This window comes from Geospiza fortis, unplaced genomic scaffold, assembly GCF_000277835.1.
Source record: "Geospiza fortis unplaced genomic scaffold, GeoFor_1.0 scaffold50, whole genome shotgun sequence".
In the NCBI taxonomy this organism is placed as follows: Eukaryota; Metazoa; Chordata; class Aves; order Passeriformes; family Thraupidae; genus Geospiza; species Geospiza fortis.
In genome coordinates, this window is record NW_005054382.1 from 787,490 (window position 1) to 800,115 (window position 12,626).

At 42.1% G+C, this 12,626-nt stretch overlaps 1 protein-coding gene across 4 annotated transcripts in view; it reads left to right on the plus strand.

Annotated features, from left to right (window-relative positions):
- Positions 1-12,626, plus strand: part of MID1 (midline 1) — a 257,614-nt gene that overhangs the window by 96,563 nt on the left and 148,425 nt on the right. The window contains exon 1 of one of the 4 annotated variants that reach the window (XM_031060406.1): positions 1,699-2,192. The exons of 2 other annotated variants lie outside the window; for them this stretch is intronic. The gene's annotated coding sequence lies outside the window, so the exon portion shown is untranslated. Of the gene's footprint in view, positions 1-1,698; positions 2,193-12,626 lie in introns of those variants that run through there. One more of the 4 variants, XM_005425165.2, reaches the window with a different exon arrangement.

Consider the following 12,626-nt stretch of genomic DNA (forward strand, 5'->3'; position numbering starts at 1 on the left):
TTTTAAGTGACAGGTGTCCCCGAGCTATGCTTGGGGAACAGAGGACAAGCATTCCTGTTAAGTGCTCTTAATGCACCTCCCTCTCTGCATTGCAGCTGCTTCAAGCTGTTGTGCAAGTGGGCAGCATTAGATCATCACTGGGGCATCACTCACTTGTCTCCACATTGGCTACAGAAAGTGGTTTGTCTTACCCTTATGCAGCTGTTATATTGAACCCTGGAGATGGTTGGTGCTGTACATTAAAACATAAAATTGGATCCTTCCTTCTGAGGACACAGACCAGGCAAGAATAAAGTTGGACCTGGATAAATTCCAGTGGTGGTTTCAGTCAAGTTTTCTCTTCATCCCTGCCATGCTTCTGGTCTAGACAGTGCCAATATTATGCAAGTTCCTTTAGGCCCTTTATTTGTTGCAGAGGCAAGAAAAATTATCATTGTCTTTAAATGGAAAAACAAATAAGTACATATTTCAGTATTTTCTTTCTTTCCCTGTGACATACCCACTGCTGGAGCTTATCATAAGTTAAAAGGAAATCTATTTTTGGGAGCTTTTAATTAAAATCCTGGAAACATATCATTGTAAATTTTTTTCTGTAACTCAATTCAGTAAGATTACTCGAACTGCTAAGGGTTTTTATGGATAGTGGCTAATTTTTTCATTGGTAGATAAAGCCTACCATGAAGCAAATTCACGATATTGGGGCATTACTTCAAGCATCAGATTTGCCTGATTGTTCCCTAAGATCAAAAGACTGATTTCCATTAAGAGCGGAACAGAATGACTAACAGGCTTCTGAGCTGATACTAAGTTAGAAAAATTAGAAGCCTCCACTTTGGAGAAGATTGGCTGGTATCAGTTTGCAGGCTTGCACTTCTCTGGTGTTTTTTTTTTTTTTTTTTTTTTTTTTTTTTTTTTTTTTTTTTTTTTTTTTTTTTTGTTGTTGTTGTTGTTGTTGTTGTTTGTGGGTTTTGTTTGTTTGTTTTTTGGTTTGTTGTTGTTGCTTACTTGGGTTTTTTGTTTGTTTGTTTGTTTTTGTGGGCTTTTTTAACTCCAGAAATTTGGAACTAAATTTTCTTCAAGGTCCCTTCCAATCCAAACAAATCTATAATTCTATGAAAGGTGTAACCCAAACAGCAATGGCACTTCAGAGTTGAGATGTTTGATTTTGTCTTTTTTTGTTGATTTTAATGAAAGCCACCGAGGGGCAGCAGATAGCAGCTGATCTCGTTAAAAAACTAAACAAAACAAAACATATTATTTTTCTTTCTTTGAAGTTGCATTTCGAGTCCACTGTTATCGTGCATGAAAAACTCAGCTTCAGGAATGAGGAAGCCACCCTCCCTAAAGAAGGGAAAGCAGACAATGAATTGAGGCTAGGGATGATTAAACATTTGCCACCGAAACAAATAAAACTTTGCAACAAAACAGTTCCATAGCCTACGGACCCACACATATATTTTTGTTCCTTCCAACAGACAGGCACTTGCCCTTAATGTAAATGGCAAACGGAATTTTACTTCCTGCTCTTGTCATTATGTTATTCTCCCTTTAATCTGACACGAGGAAATCGGTGCTTCTGGAGACGGGATATCGTCACTTTACCGGGCGGCTGTCGAGCGTTCCTGCATCACTCTGATGCTGCAGTAATTTCAGCTGGGCATTTACATATCCTTGCCTGGGAGTCTGCTAAGCTTCGAGCAGAGCCGGAGCAGTTACATGAGAATGGGAATAATCTCTTACACCGCAAATTGACTTCCCTCTTTGTAGCCCTAGACACTGTTTCCAGCTGCTTTCAGTCTTTTAAATCCTTGAAAGCTTTCCTAATCCGCGTGTAGGCAGCAGCCTTTATGTGCTCTGCCGCCCTCCCCTTCCCCGTGATTGGCGAGGCCATTCCACAGCCAACTGCTCCATCCCTGGGCTGGGTTTGAAATCAGAGCCGGCAGGACAGTTGCCTCCCCGCCGCCGACTTTTCATAGGCTGGGCAAAGAAGGTTGGGAAACTTGACATTGTCTTAGGGCTCCCCCCTAGCCAAGAATAAAAAGAGGGGGGGAAATAATAGGCAGGAAAGAGGAGGGAGGGAAACTTGCTTACGGTGGGAAACTTGTGGATGGATTTGTGCCCTGCAGCCAGCAGCGCGGAGTGAGCAGCCCCTGGCCGGCTGGATGGATGATGGGAATCTCACCATGAGGCAGGTAAGGAGCCACTCACTGCCCGCCCGCTCCCGCCACCGCCGCTCCCCCACTCTTTATTTTCTTCTTATAATTGTAAGTTTCCGTGTGGGGAGAAAAAAAAAAAATTCTTTCCCCCCACCTCCCTGGGGGAGGCATCCCTGCCTCCCCGATTCCCCCGGTAGGCAGGGAAGGGATGCCAGGCAAGCCATGGTGCGTTTTGGACTGGCGGGGAGCATGGAAGCGGTTTGCGAGCTATGTAAATCAATTCCAGTTTGCCATGGTCTAAGGGCATTGTGTAGGCTGTCTCGCAGCCTGTTTGTGACATGCGAAAGAGCTTGCTGTGTTATAAGCCTAAATATGCCAATAATTCAGCCCAAGGATAATTTATTAAACAGCTCTGCGTGAGTTCCTTGCCTGCCAGTGCTTTAATCTTCTGATTGTTTTAAAACGTAGTAGTTTCAAGCTGTCTTGCAGCTTCACAAAAGTACTTTGAGATGGGTTTTCTAGGGATTTTTTTCCTAAGATTATTCAAATTAGGGGTTTTTTAAAGACTTCCATTCACCTGAGGAGACAAAAGGATCTTTTATTTTCATTCCCACAGTTATAAAGCACAGTGGCAAAAGGTTTTTGATTCTTGTTTTTCATAGTTTTACAGCAACAATGTACACTTAGAAGAGCCTTGTGGGAGGAAGAACAACTGGCTGTATCATTCAAAGATCTGTCCCAGTTTAAAAAGCCAGTCCACTTCCTAAACTTGCTCATAATATGTTATTTATTGGGTAGGCAATATGTAAATAAGAGGTAATAGAAGTTATCTAGGTTTTCTGTGTGGGTGTCATTCATTCAGTTCTCAGGGGGACTTTTATAGTACATGTCCAGGAAATGCATGTGTGAGGATTTTGCACCTGTAGTGCAAATGGAACATTTGTTTTACACTCGCTTTCTGAAACCATGGTGGGAAATCCCACCTTCCTTGCCAGTTTTCTCTAAGTTATAGGAGGTGAGGAAGGGTGAAGAAAAACGCAGGTGATAGAAGAAGAAAGGTATTTCTTGCTCCCACTAGCAAAATCACCACTCTTTAAAGAGAGAGAAATTCTTGTCCTTGCAAAGCACAATGAAGGGCATTTTATATACCCAGGCTGGTCAGCTGGATGCACGTAGTCATCAAAAATCATTATCACCACAAGAGGGTACTTTGGCACAGGGGGTTACCAACGAGGAGTGCAAAAGAAGCAGAAATGTTACAGGACGGTAATAACAAAGTGTAAAATGCTCTGTGGAACGTGCACTTTACTCTCCTGAAATATTTCCACCTAAAGAACAGGCTTCAGGAATAATGAAGATTCATAAGCGGTGGGTTAAAAGAGCAAGGCAAATGAGCCTAACCGAGAATGGGGGCGGAGGGGGAAGGCTAAGGCACACACGTACCCTGCAGAGGAGGAGGAGGGATGGGGGGGACATTCCATCCCGAGGAAGGAGCAGGCACAGGCGGGTTCTCGCCGGGCCCGGCCCGTCCGGGGCTGCGCGCTCGCGCCGCGCTCCTCGGGGGCGCGCCCGCCGGGCAGGGTCTGTTCCGCACCTGCCCCGAGCGCCGCTCCTCTCTCCGTGCCAAAGGAACACTTTGGGGCTATTCCTCTGCCTTCGCTTGCCTTGCTGTGCGCAAATATCTTCACTTTGGCCGGGAAATTCTGTGGGCACTGCTGGAGCCCGAGGGACACAGCGCAGGGAGCTGGATGTCAGGGTGGTGCTGAGCTACTGTGTGCATCAGCCCCTGTCAGCAGAACTCCCGTTTCAGTGGGAAATGAAGGTTGTGATGGGCCATGAAGTAGCTGTATAAAACGTTTAGGAAATCCATTACAGCAGACACTTAGAAACTGGAGTCATGTGAAGCTGGAGCCCTCATTCCCGTTTCTGATTGGAAATTGTTAAGGGAAAGTTATATGCAGAGGGTGACTTTTCCATGGCCCTCCTATTCAGAGCAACAGAGAGCTCTTTTTTACCTTCTCTTCCACCTTATAATCATCTCTCCCTACCTGTCCTGTTGCTCTCTCTGCCCTTCCTTGGTAATCCTTTCCTCATCCTTACCCCAGCTGGGAGGGAGTGGGTTAACTCCTTCCTTTTCACAGGCTTTGGGAGTGAGTGTGCTCCCACTTTGAGAGGCTCTTGGTAGGAGCTGTAGCTCAATTTGGTGTTGCAGAGTCAACCATCAAGGACATAGGCACATGGCAATGTACTGCAGGTGTTGGAATGAAACCATGCGCTATGCTGATGACTGATCTGACCCAAGGGCAACCCACAGCTACAGAGCAATAGCACATAGAAAGAAAAATGCACTAATTTCCCCAATTGAAGTGGAGGAATTACTGTCGAAATGTAATATGCAGCCTGTTGATAAGATTCAACCTACTTTACTACTGTGCCAGTCCAATAGTCTCCAGCAGGTCACAGGGGTTGGTGTAAATACTGAGCTGACACTGGTAAATGAGAGAGTGTAAAGAAGCAGTCATTTGTAGCTGATCATTGAAAACCTCAGCAAGAGCTGTCTTCTTGCTGTCTCATACAATAACCTCAAACCCACCTTATTTGTTGGACAAATAAGGTCCGACAACCAAAAAAGGAGCATTTCTATCCCATTTCTATCCCATCTGGGAAACTATGCTGATCACAATGTATCAGTAAAAGTTTAAACATCCACGGGAAATACACCCTTTTGTGTGTGCTGTAAGACTAACGTTAGGAAGCAGAAGTGCAATTGTATCTTACATAGTTCTTTTTTTTTTTTTGCAACTAACAGAGAAGAAAAAAGCTTTTGCAAGTAAATTTTTTTTCTTTTTTTTTTTTTTTTTTGCTTTGCAGAGTACTAAGTTCAGTTTGTTATTTTTGCAAGTGATGGAAACTCCTAAAGGGGTGCTTAGCATTCATGAAGGTGGAGGTTTTTGAGGCTGGACACAGTTATGAGCTGGATTCCCTGAGTTTGCCACAGAACTGGAGAGGGCACTGTGGGCTCTATTTTGTTTCCTAAGCCTACTTCACAGAAAATCAAATGTTTGATCAATTTTAATACTTTATTTTCATTCCCTTTCAACCACAATATATCCCTGAAGTACAGCTCGCAGGAGTGTCATTGACAAAAAATGCAGCTCCTTATTTTGGCCTCTTCCTATTGAAGTACCATTGACTTTGATCGAGGCAATCTTGAGCCTTGAGCCCTTTGTTACATAAAGAGGTTCAACTAAACAACTCTTAACTTACAGGCCACCTAAAAATGAAAAATTGTATTTCTAAGATACATAAAACCATTACAATTACTTATCGTGTCTGCGGTCATATGGCTTTTAGTGTGCATGTAATTCACCAAGTGAACAAAGGCTGTATACAATTTCTGTGCAAAACATATGCAAAATTCAAAATCACCCCCTTTCCTTTCAGCTGTTTAAGTTTTTAGCATGTGTTTCTTATTTCCTATTTTCTTTTGCATGCCTTTTAAAATTCCTAATGCGTTCTTCTGTAGAAAAGTTGTATTTTTATCCTGAAGTTCTGTAATCCTTTGCCTTCTCTTATAGAGTTCATCCTGGGATGTTTTGTTGTTTGTTTGGCCTGCAAGGGAAGAAAGACCATCTTAAAGAATGCTGCCCTTTATTTTGTGTGTGTACCATGCAGAATAAAGAAAACAGGTGTACAGAGTCTGCAGGCTGGGAGTGTATCAGTTAATTAGTGGCTGGACTTTGCTGGGTATAGGAAGCCTGGTGAGGAGGTTTTTTTTTGTGTGTGTGTTGTCTGCTCCCTTTGATCACTTGTGTGGTAAATAGACATGCAGAGTAGCTATAGCAACATGTGCTGTAGGTTGGTGGGAACAGAGGGGATGGGGTCCCCTGACAAAGGGTAGTTTGTTAGAGTGGTTGGTTCTGATTAGAAAAAGGTGGCACCAATCAGGGCATTTGAAAACATCAGCTGTGCAAAACGCAAATGAATGTTATCAGTTTCAAAGCAATGCTTGTTTCTGTAGCTCTGCAAGAGTAGATCGTGTGGAAGATTGGTGAGGAAGGGGGAGGGATAATAAAAAGCAGAGCATAACCCATTTACACTTTTGAATGTAAAAATATTCATGCTGGATGTGCTTTTTCTTGTGGTGCTGCACTGTCTATGCAGTTTGCAAAAGAAGCATTTGCAGGAGCCAGATTCCCATAGATGATGATACAAATAGTTGTGTTTTTAAAATATGGCTTCAGGAGGCACTGATGATAGTGTGATGTTAAGTCGTGCATCTGATCCATTACCTTTTGCTGATTTGTAAGAGTTTTGTGTGCAATTTGTGATCCCAAGATCCTGTTCCTATTTCAGCAGCCTACCTGTAGAGGTCAGACTTGAAGCTTTCAAAACCTTCCCATGATAGAATTTCAACCTAAAGTTGTAAATATACATATCCATAGCCACTTTCCTCATTAACTTTATGTGGAATACTTTTAAAATAATGTTGGTTTTTCAGTGTCAGGTTATTAAGTAACACCACGTTCTGCATTGATGGAAGCCTGAAATACATCAAAATTCAGCTTCATTTCACGTCTTGAACAGAGCCCAACCTCTAAAGCTTTTATTAGTGCCTGAATTATTTAGATGTGTATCTCTGTCTCCATGATCCCCACCAGGCCTCCTACCTTTGATGAGGTCTGTCTCCAGCTCCCTCCCTCTGGCTGCCCAGCCCTCTGCTGCGCTGGCTGCCGGCTTCCCAACACTGCCTGGTCTCAGGGCTTCCCCCCTGGCAAGGGACAGGGAAGCAGGCAGTGCCACAGAGGGGCTCAACAGCTTCTGAGCACTGCAAAAAAGTTGTCAGACCTCAGAGTCCCTCCACAGAGTAGCACGAGAGGTAAGGGGTCTGCTGGAGCCTGGGCTCAAGGAAAATGAAATGCTGGGAACAAGGAGCTCGCGGTGGTGAATGCTCAGGGAATCTGCTGAGGCTCAAAAGCATTTGGAGAAACCGTTTAATTTGTCTGTGGGTGAAGACTGAGTGGAGGGAAAGGAGCAGACAAGTATTCACACACAGTTGTATTAATTGCCTTTTGGATGTGTGCTGGAGTTTTGTTTGAAGTGAATTTCAGACTTCATAGGGTATTTCATTCTTTAGCCTGTTTCTGGTTCAAAGTCTTTATTACAGTTGTGCAGCTTAGAGCTTGTAATGCTTTAGCAAGCTGTAAGGAATTAGTGCATATCCCTGAGATCCCTGGCTTGCCGTGCAGAATCCAGCCTGTCTGAAAGTTGGGAAAAGCGCTAAAGGGTGGGAAGCTGATTTTGATCTCTTTTCTAAACAGTAAAAATAGGTCTTAATTCTTTAAAATTCTTTCCCATTTGCTGTCATGTCATGTTTTTTTATCATTAGTATTTATATCTTCCCGGGGGATGTGGGAGGAGAAAAAAAGCTGGCAAAGAAGCAATGTTTGTTTGGCCCAAAAAGTTTTATCAACTTTGTTGATTGAATAAGTGTTGAGATAACTGGGTGCAAGAACAATTTTAAGATAGTAAAACAAATAAAAGAAATTCCAGGCTTTTATTCCTGTAAAAGGAATAAAAGGACAGTAAATGAGGAGATCCATGGGGCTGATAGGATTTTTTTATTGTAGTGTGATAGTCTTTAAGGAAAATATTTATGGAGAAACATTTTATGGCTCCAGAAAGAAGCTGGTGACAGGTTATGACAGTCGCTGCACATTTTGGGTCAGGAAGGCAAACATATTTCTCATGCCTTTGGTGACAGCAACATCTTCCCATCACTCCTCACCCAGGCTGTCCTGTGCACCTGTGGGATGCCCAGGACTAATGGCATTGACCCTTCTCTTTGGGTCTGCAGGCATTTAATTACTGAACAGCTGGAGCTTAGAGAGATCCCCCCCTCCCCACGCACACACACACCAGAGTGATAGGGCAGACTCATTTGTGGTTCTGGCAAGCTGATGCACTTTGCAGACTCAGGTGAAGCGACAGCTTGCTTAGATGAGACCCTCCCTCCCCCTCCACACCATCTCTGGGATCTCCCTTTTTTTCTTTACCTTTATTTGAGGTAGTAGCTGAGATTGATGTTTTCTTTCAAAAAATACTGAGAAATAAATATTTTATGGCAAAATTGTTCTCAAAAAAAATCCACTTTTTAGTAGTTATTCCACATGGAAACATGATCCCTTTTGGTTTTTATTTTGTTTTGATTTAGGGTTTCGGGGTTTTGTTTGGGGTAGGATTTCTTTTTTTAAATTTGGCTTGTTTTATCTATTATCTTGGGGAATTCTCTTCCTGAGAGGTAATTGGAGACATGAAAAAAAAAAAAAGGAAGAAGAAACACTTTTTCATAATTTACATTTAGAATTGGAGTTGTCAAATCTAGCCACTCCATCATAAAAACAGCCAGCATCCCAGTTTTAAGGATCTCTTCATCACCAAGCAAGCTTCAAAAGTTTTGGAAGGGGTTTTGGATTTATCATTGGATTGTACCTAATATTACACCCTTACTGCAAAATCTGTGTGATGTATTTCACATGGAAGATGTGCACTCTATTGACACCTTCTCCTTTGCGGACCACCAAGATGTGCCTCTGCTTTTTTCCTCCTTTGGAACCAGCTCCAGCTCCCTGGGCAGTGAGGTCTCAAGCCCTCAGCCCAGTCTCTGGTTCCACCTCAGCTCTGGATGCAGGGATACAGGCAGATCTCTCTCTTACTCCTTGTGCTTCTGTTCTTGTTGGAATTATGAGAGACTGTAGGCAGAAGCCTACACAACTCTGTAAATAATCTCACTGAAAAATACACGAGTTGTAAATCTGATGTGCAGAGGAACAATAAAATAGGGGAAGGGAAGGCTGGCCTGGGCAAGGAAAAGGATTGTTCCTTTCAGGGCAGTGCATGTGGTTAAAGCTCTTGGTCAGGGACTTCTTGTCAAGCACAGACCAGGTTTGACCATGCAATACTCTTTGCTTGTGCCTTGTACCAAATGCCATCGATACCAGCATGCATTTCCTCACTGAGAGATGCCAGCTATGTGAGCCTTGTTTTGAACAACTTAGGAAGCCTAGGTTTTAACCATACAGGTCAAAATTGAAAGCACCTATTGAAACAGGTAGATGATTAATGACTTCATTTCTAACTGGGAAACCTCAGAATTATAGTTTAGACAGAGCTTCTACACTGGGATTTAAGCAGTTCAAAAGTGCATTGTATTGTTTTGGTCTAATTAACACAACATGGTGATAAGACATTAAAGCAGAGTGACAACACTATACATTGATAATAGGGGACATTAATGCCTGGAGACACAGTCTACATTGTAAAAATCTGAAAAAAAGGGCTTATTATGTTAGATAGGTCAATGTGATTTGACCTAGTTTTGCTTTGCTGCTTGGAAATTATGTCAGTATTTGTTATGTCATCTCCTTGGATGAGCAATTTAACATCCTTTTTGCATTGCAGCATTGTCCTAATATTTTATATATTTACTTGCTCTCTAAAAGGATCCTTCAGGCTAATTCTAGAGATCTGGGGAAACCTGATACAAAACAAAAACCTCCTGAAACCAGCTTCCCTTTCATATATGTCCTCTGTGTAACAAAAAGGAGTAAATTTAGTCACAGCAAAATTATAGCTACAAATGCTGAAAAGCATCTTGTCCCCTTCGTATTTAAAACTCAGTAAAATTCATGAATATAAAATAACTGTGCTAACATATGTAACTATGTACACCTTTTCCACAGAGGTTTTTAATTGCTAAGACCCTGCATTTTTAACTTTACCCAGATGCTTATGTAAAATAGAGTGGCATAAAGGAACCACTCCATATTCTTCCCTGAAGGTAAGGTCTCATTCCAAGTCCTCACTATTTCTCTTGGGAAAAATGAGGTGTTTTTTTAGTCTTCATCAAAATCACAAGCCCTTTCCTTCATATTTATATTCATGTTGTTTTTTCCCTCTGCTGCCATCTGGACTTGTAAGACATTTGCCAGGGCTCAAGTTGTGGTACATCAGGGAGCAACCAGGGAATTAGATGTTACAGTTCTTTACTCTAATGGAAAAATTTTGCTGTTACAGTATTTTGGTAAATGTTAGCAAAGGAAAGCTCTGTCTGTTCCTTAGCTTTACCTACCTTCTCACAGCTATGCCTCTTACTGTGTTGAACAAATGTTGGGTAGGGCAAGGTTGCCCCTTTTGCTTCTTAACATTTCTTGGTCCAAAATGGGTAGCTCTGAAGCCTTATTTTGCCTATGCTGAAGTCAGTGTTATTGGGGATGTCAGGCAGATCTCCCAATTTTTTTTACAATTTTTAAAAAATTCCTATTTTCTTGAATAACAATAAATTTATTCTTGAGTTTCAGCATGAGCTTTTTTCTTTCAGTGTCAAAATGAGCTAAGTTAAACCTGTACAAGTTCTTCACCATTTCTGCACAAATATATCTAATCTTGAAAAGGTCCCTCTTACTCAGAATTCTCAGCTCAAGTAAAATTAAAAATTGTAATAGCTATCTGAATTCTTTGAGCATACTTCAGATGCAAATGCTCTTACATCCCTTGTTAACCAGCTTAATTGGAACAAAAGCTCAATATGAATGTGTGTTCAGAGGTGCCTCTTCTTTGCTATAACATTTGCTCTTGATCCCTAATTAAGCCTTATTACTGAAGGTTAAAAAATCCTCCTGCATTTAACTCTCCTTGAATGTCTTGACTGTAAAAGAAATTGTCAGCGTAGGAGTCTGCTCTTGCCTCCCATGTGCCTCCTTCTTTTAAGTGGAACTAAAGTGTAAACTGCTTATGAAGGATTAGCAATGACTGGAAATATATATCACATATCTCCAGAGTAGCAAAAGCCTCATGCATGAGGTAGATGATGGTTGTGGGCTGACAAGACGATTCACATAGCTAGAAAGACTGCAGGGATTCGTGTAAAGTTCTCACTGTACTCTGGAGATTCTGGCCCAACCTTCTCTTCAGCACAGGTTGCTACAGCAATTTCCTCAAACAATATTGAGAATTTCCACCGCATGAGAGTCCACTGCACTCCTGGCAGCCTCTTCCAATCTTCTTTTTTCTTTTTTTCCCCTTCAATCGAGACAGATTTCTCTCGCAGCACTTTATGCCCATTGCATTTCTTCTGTCACCAGGCATCCTTGTCTGGAGAGTAGCTGTTTCCTCTAGAACTAACTTGATAGTTATTCAAGAAGTGTGATTAGATCTTCTTTGAACCTTCTGTTCTCTAGTCAGAGTAGACCTGTTTCCTTTAACCTTCCTTCATATGTCAAGTGCTACAGCACCCCAATAATCCCAGTGGCCTCAGCTGGGCCCTTCTCAAGTTCTGCAGCTGAGGGTCCACAAGTGGTCACAGTATTCCAGTGTGACCTTGTAAGTGGAGTGAAATAGCCACATCTCTTGGGTTGCTGACTGCGCTCTTTCTGGAGCAGCCCAGGAGGCTGCTGCCCCCCTTCCCTGCCAGGACACACTGCTGGCTCCACTGCCTCCCACTGCCCCCAGGTCCTTTTCAGCAGAGCTGTTGCTCCAGCCCATCAGTCCCCAGCTTATGCTGCTGCTTGGGATTCCTTCTTTCCAAGTACAGAACATTACATTTATCTTTGTTTAAGCTCACATTATGCCTTAGTTGATAAAGTTGCTCTACAGTCTCCAAGAGGGACTTCCTGGCCAACCTAACAAAACAAAAACAAGCCCCAAAATTTTCCCTGTTTAAGTTAATGTTATTGCATGATTACTCACAAAGGACTTTAGTTATTTCTCAAGCCTCATCCGTCTTTCTGGACCAGAAGTTCTGGAGTATTAGATCATGGATTTTGTCTAATTTGTCTATTTCCATGCTGTTTTCTATTGTGCATTTCTATGATTTTATACCTCTAAAAATTGTAGAAGAGTTAGCTTTAGGAAGACAGATTGTGTCATTTTGGTCTTGAAAATCTGGAAACTGTTACTGGAGAAAACAGGTTTATAGAGAAATGCACTTTATTTCCCCATTTATCTTGAGCTGATGATGCAGGTATGCACCAAAAGAGACTAATAACCAATGGTGCTGATTTTTTGCCTAATGTTCCCTTGAGTTTTCAGACTAATTCTAGTACACTTTTAGTCCAGTGATTTTTTATTTGTTTAGCTCTTTGTATTGAGCCTTGCTGCCCCCCTCCCTGACACTGCTCTAGGTTTTCTGTTACTGCCTCCTCACTTCTCTGTCCCCATTTTTTTGGTCTCCTGCTCCTTCCCCAGATATCTGAACAGCACTGTACCTCTCAGAACTGTAAGGTAAGTGCAGGGGATAGAGAAAGGAAATGTTGTCTCAATCCCTCCCCTTTTTCAAATGTGCATTTACCTTCATCAGTGAGGTATAACTCCTGGACCTATCAGTGTGAGGCTGGAAGCTTGATCATGACAAAGGGGAAGAAAACTTATTTTTCCCCTCTTTTCCTGTCCTTCTAACACTGAACTGGATTT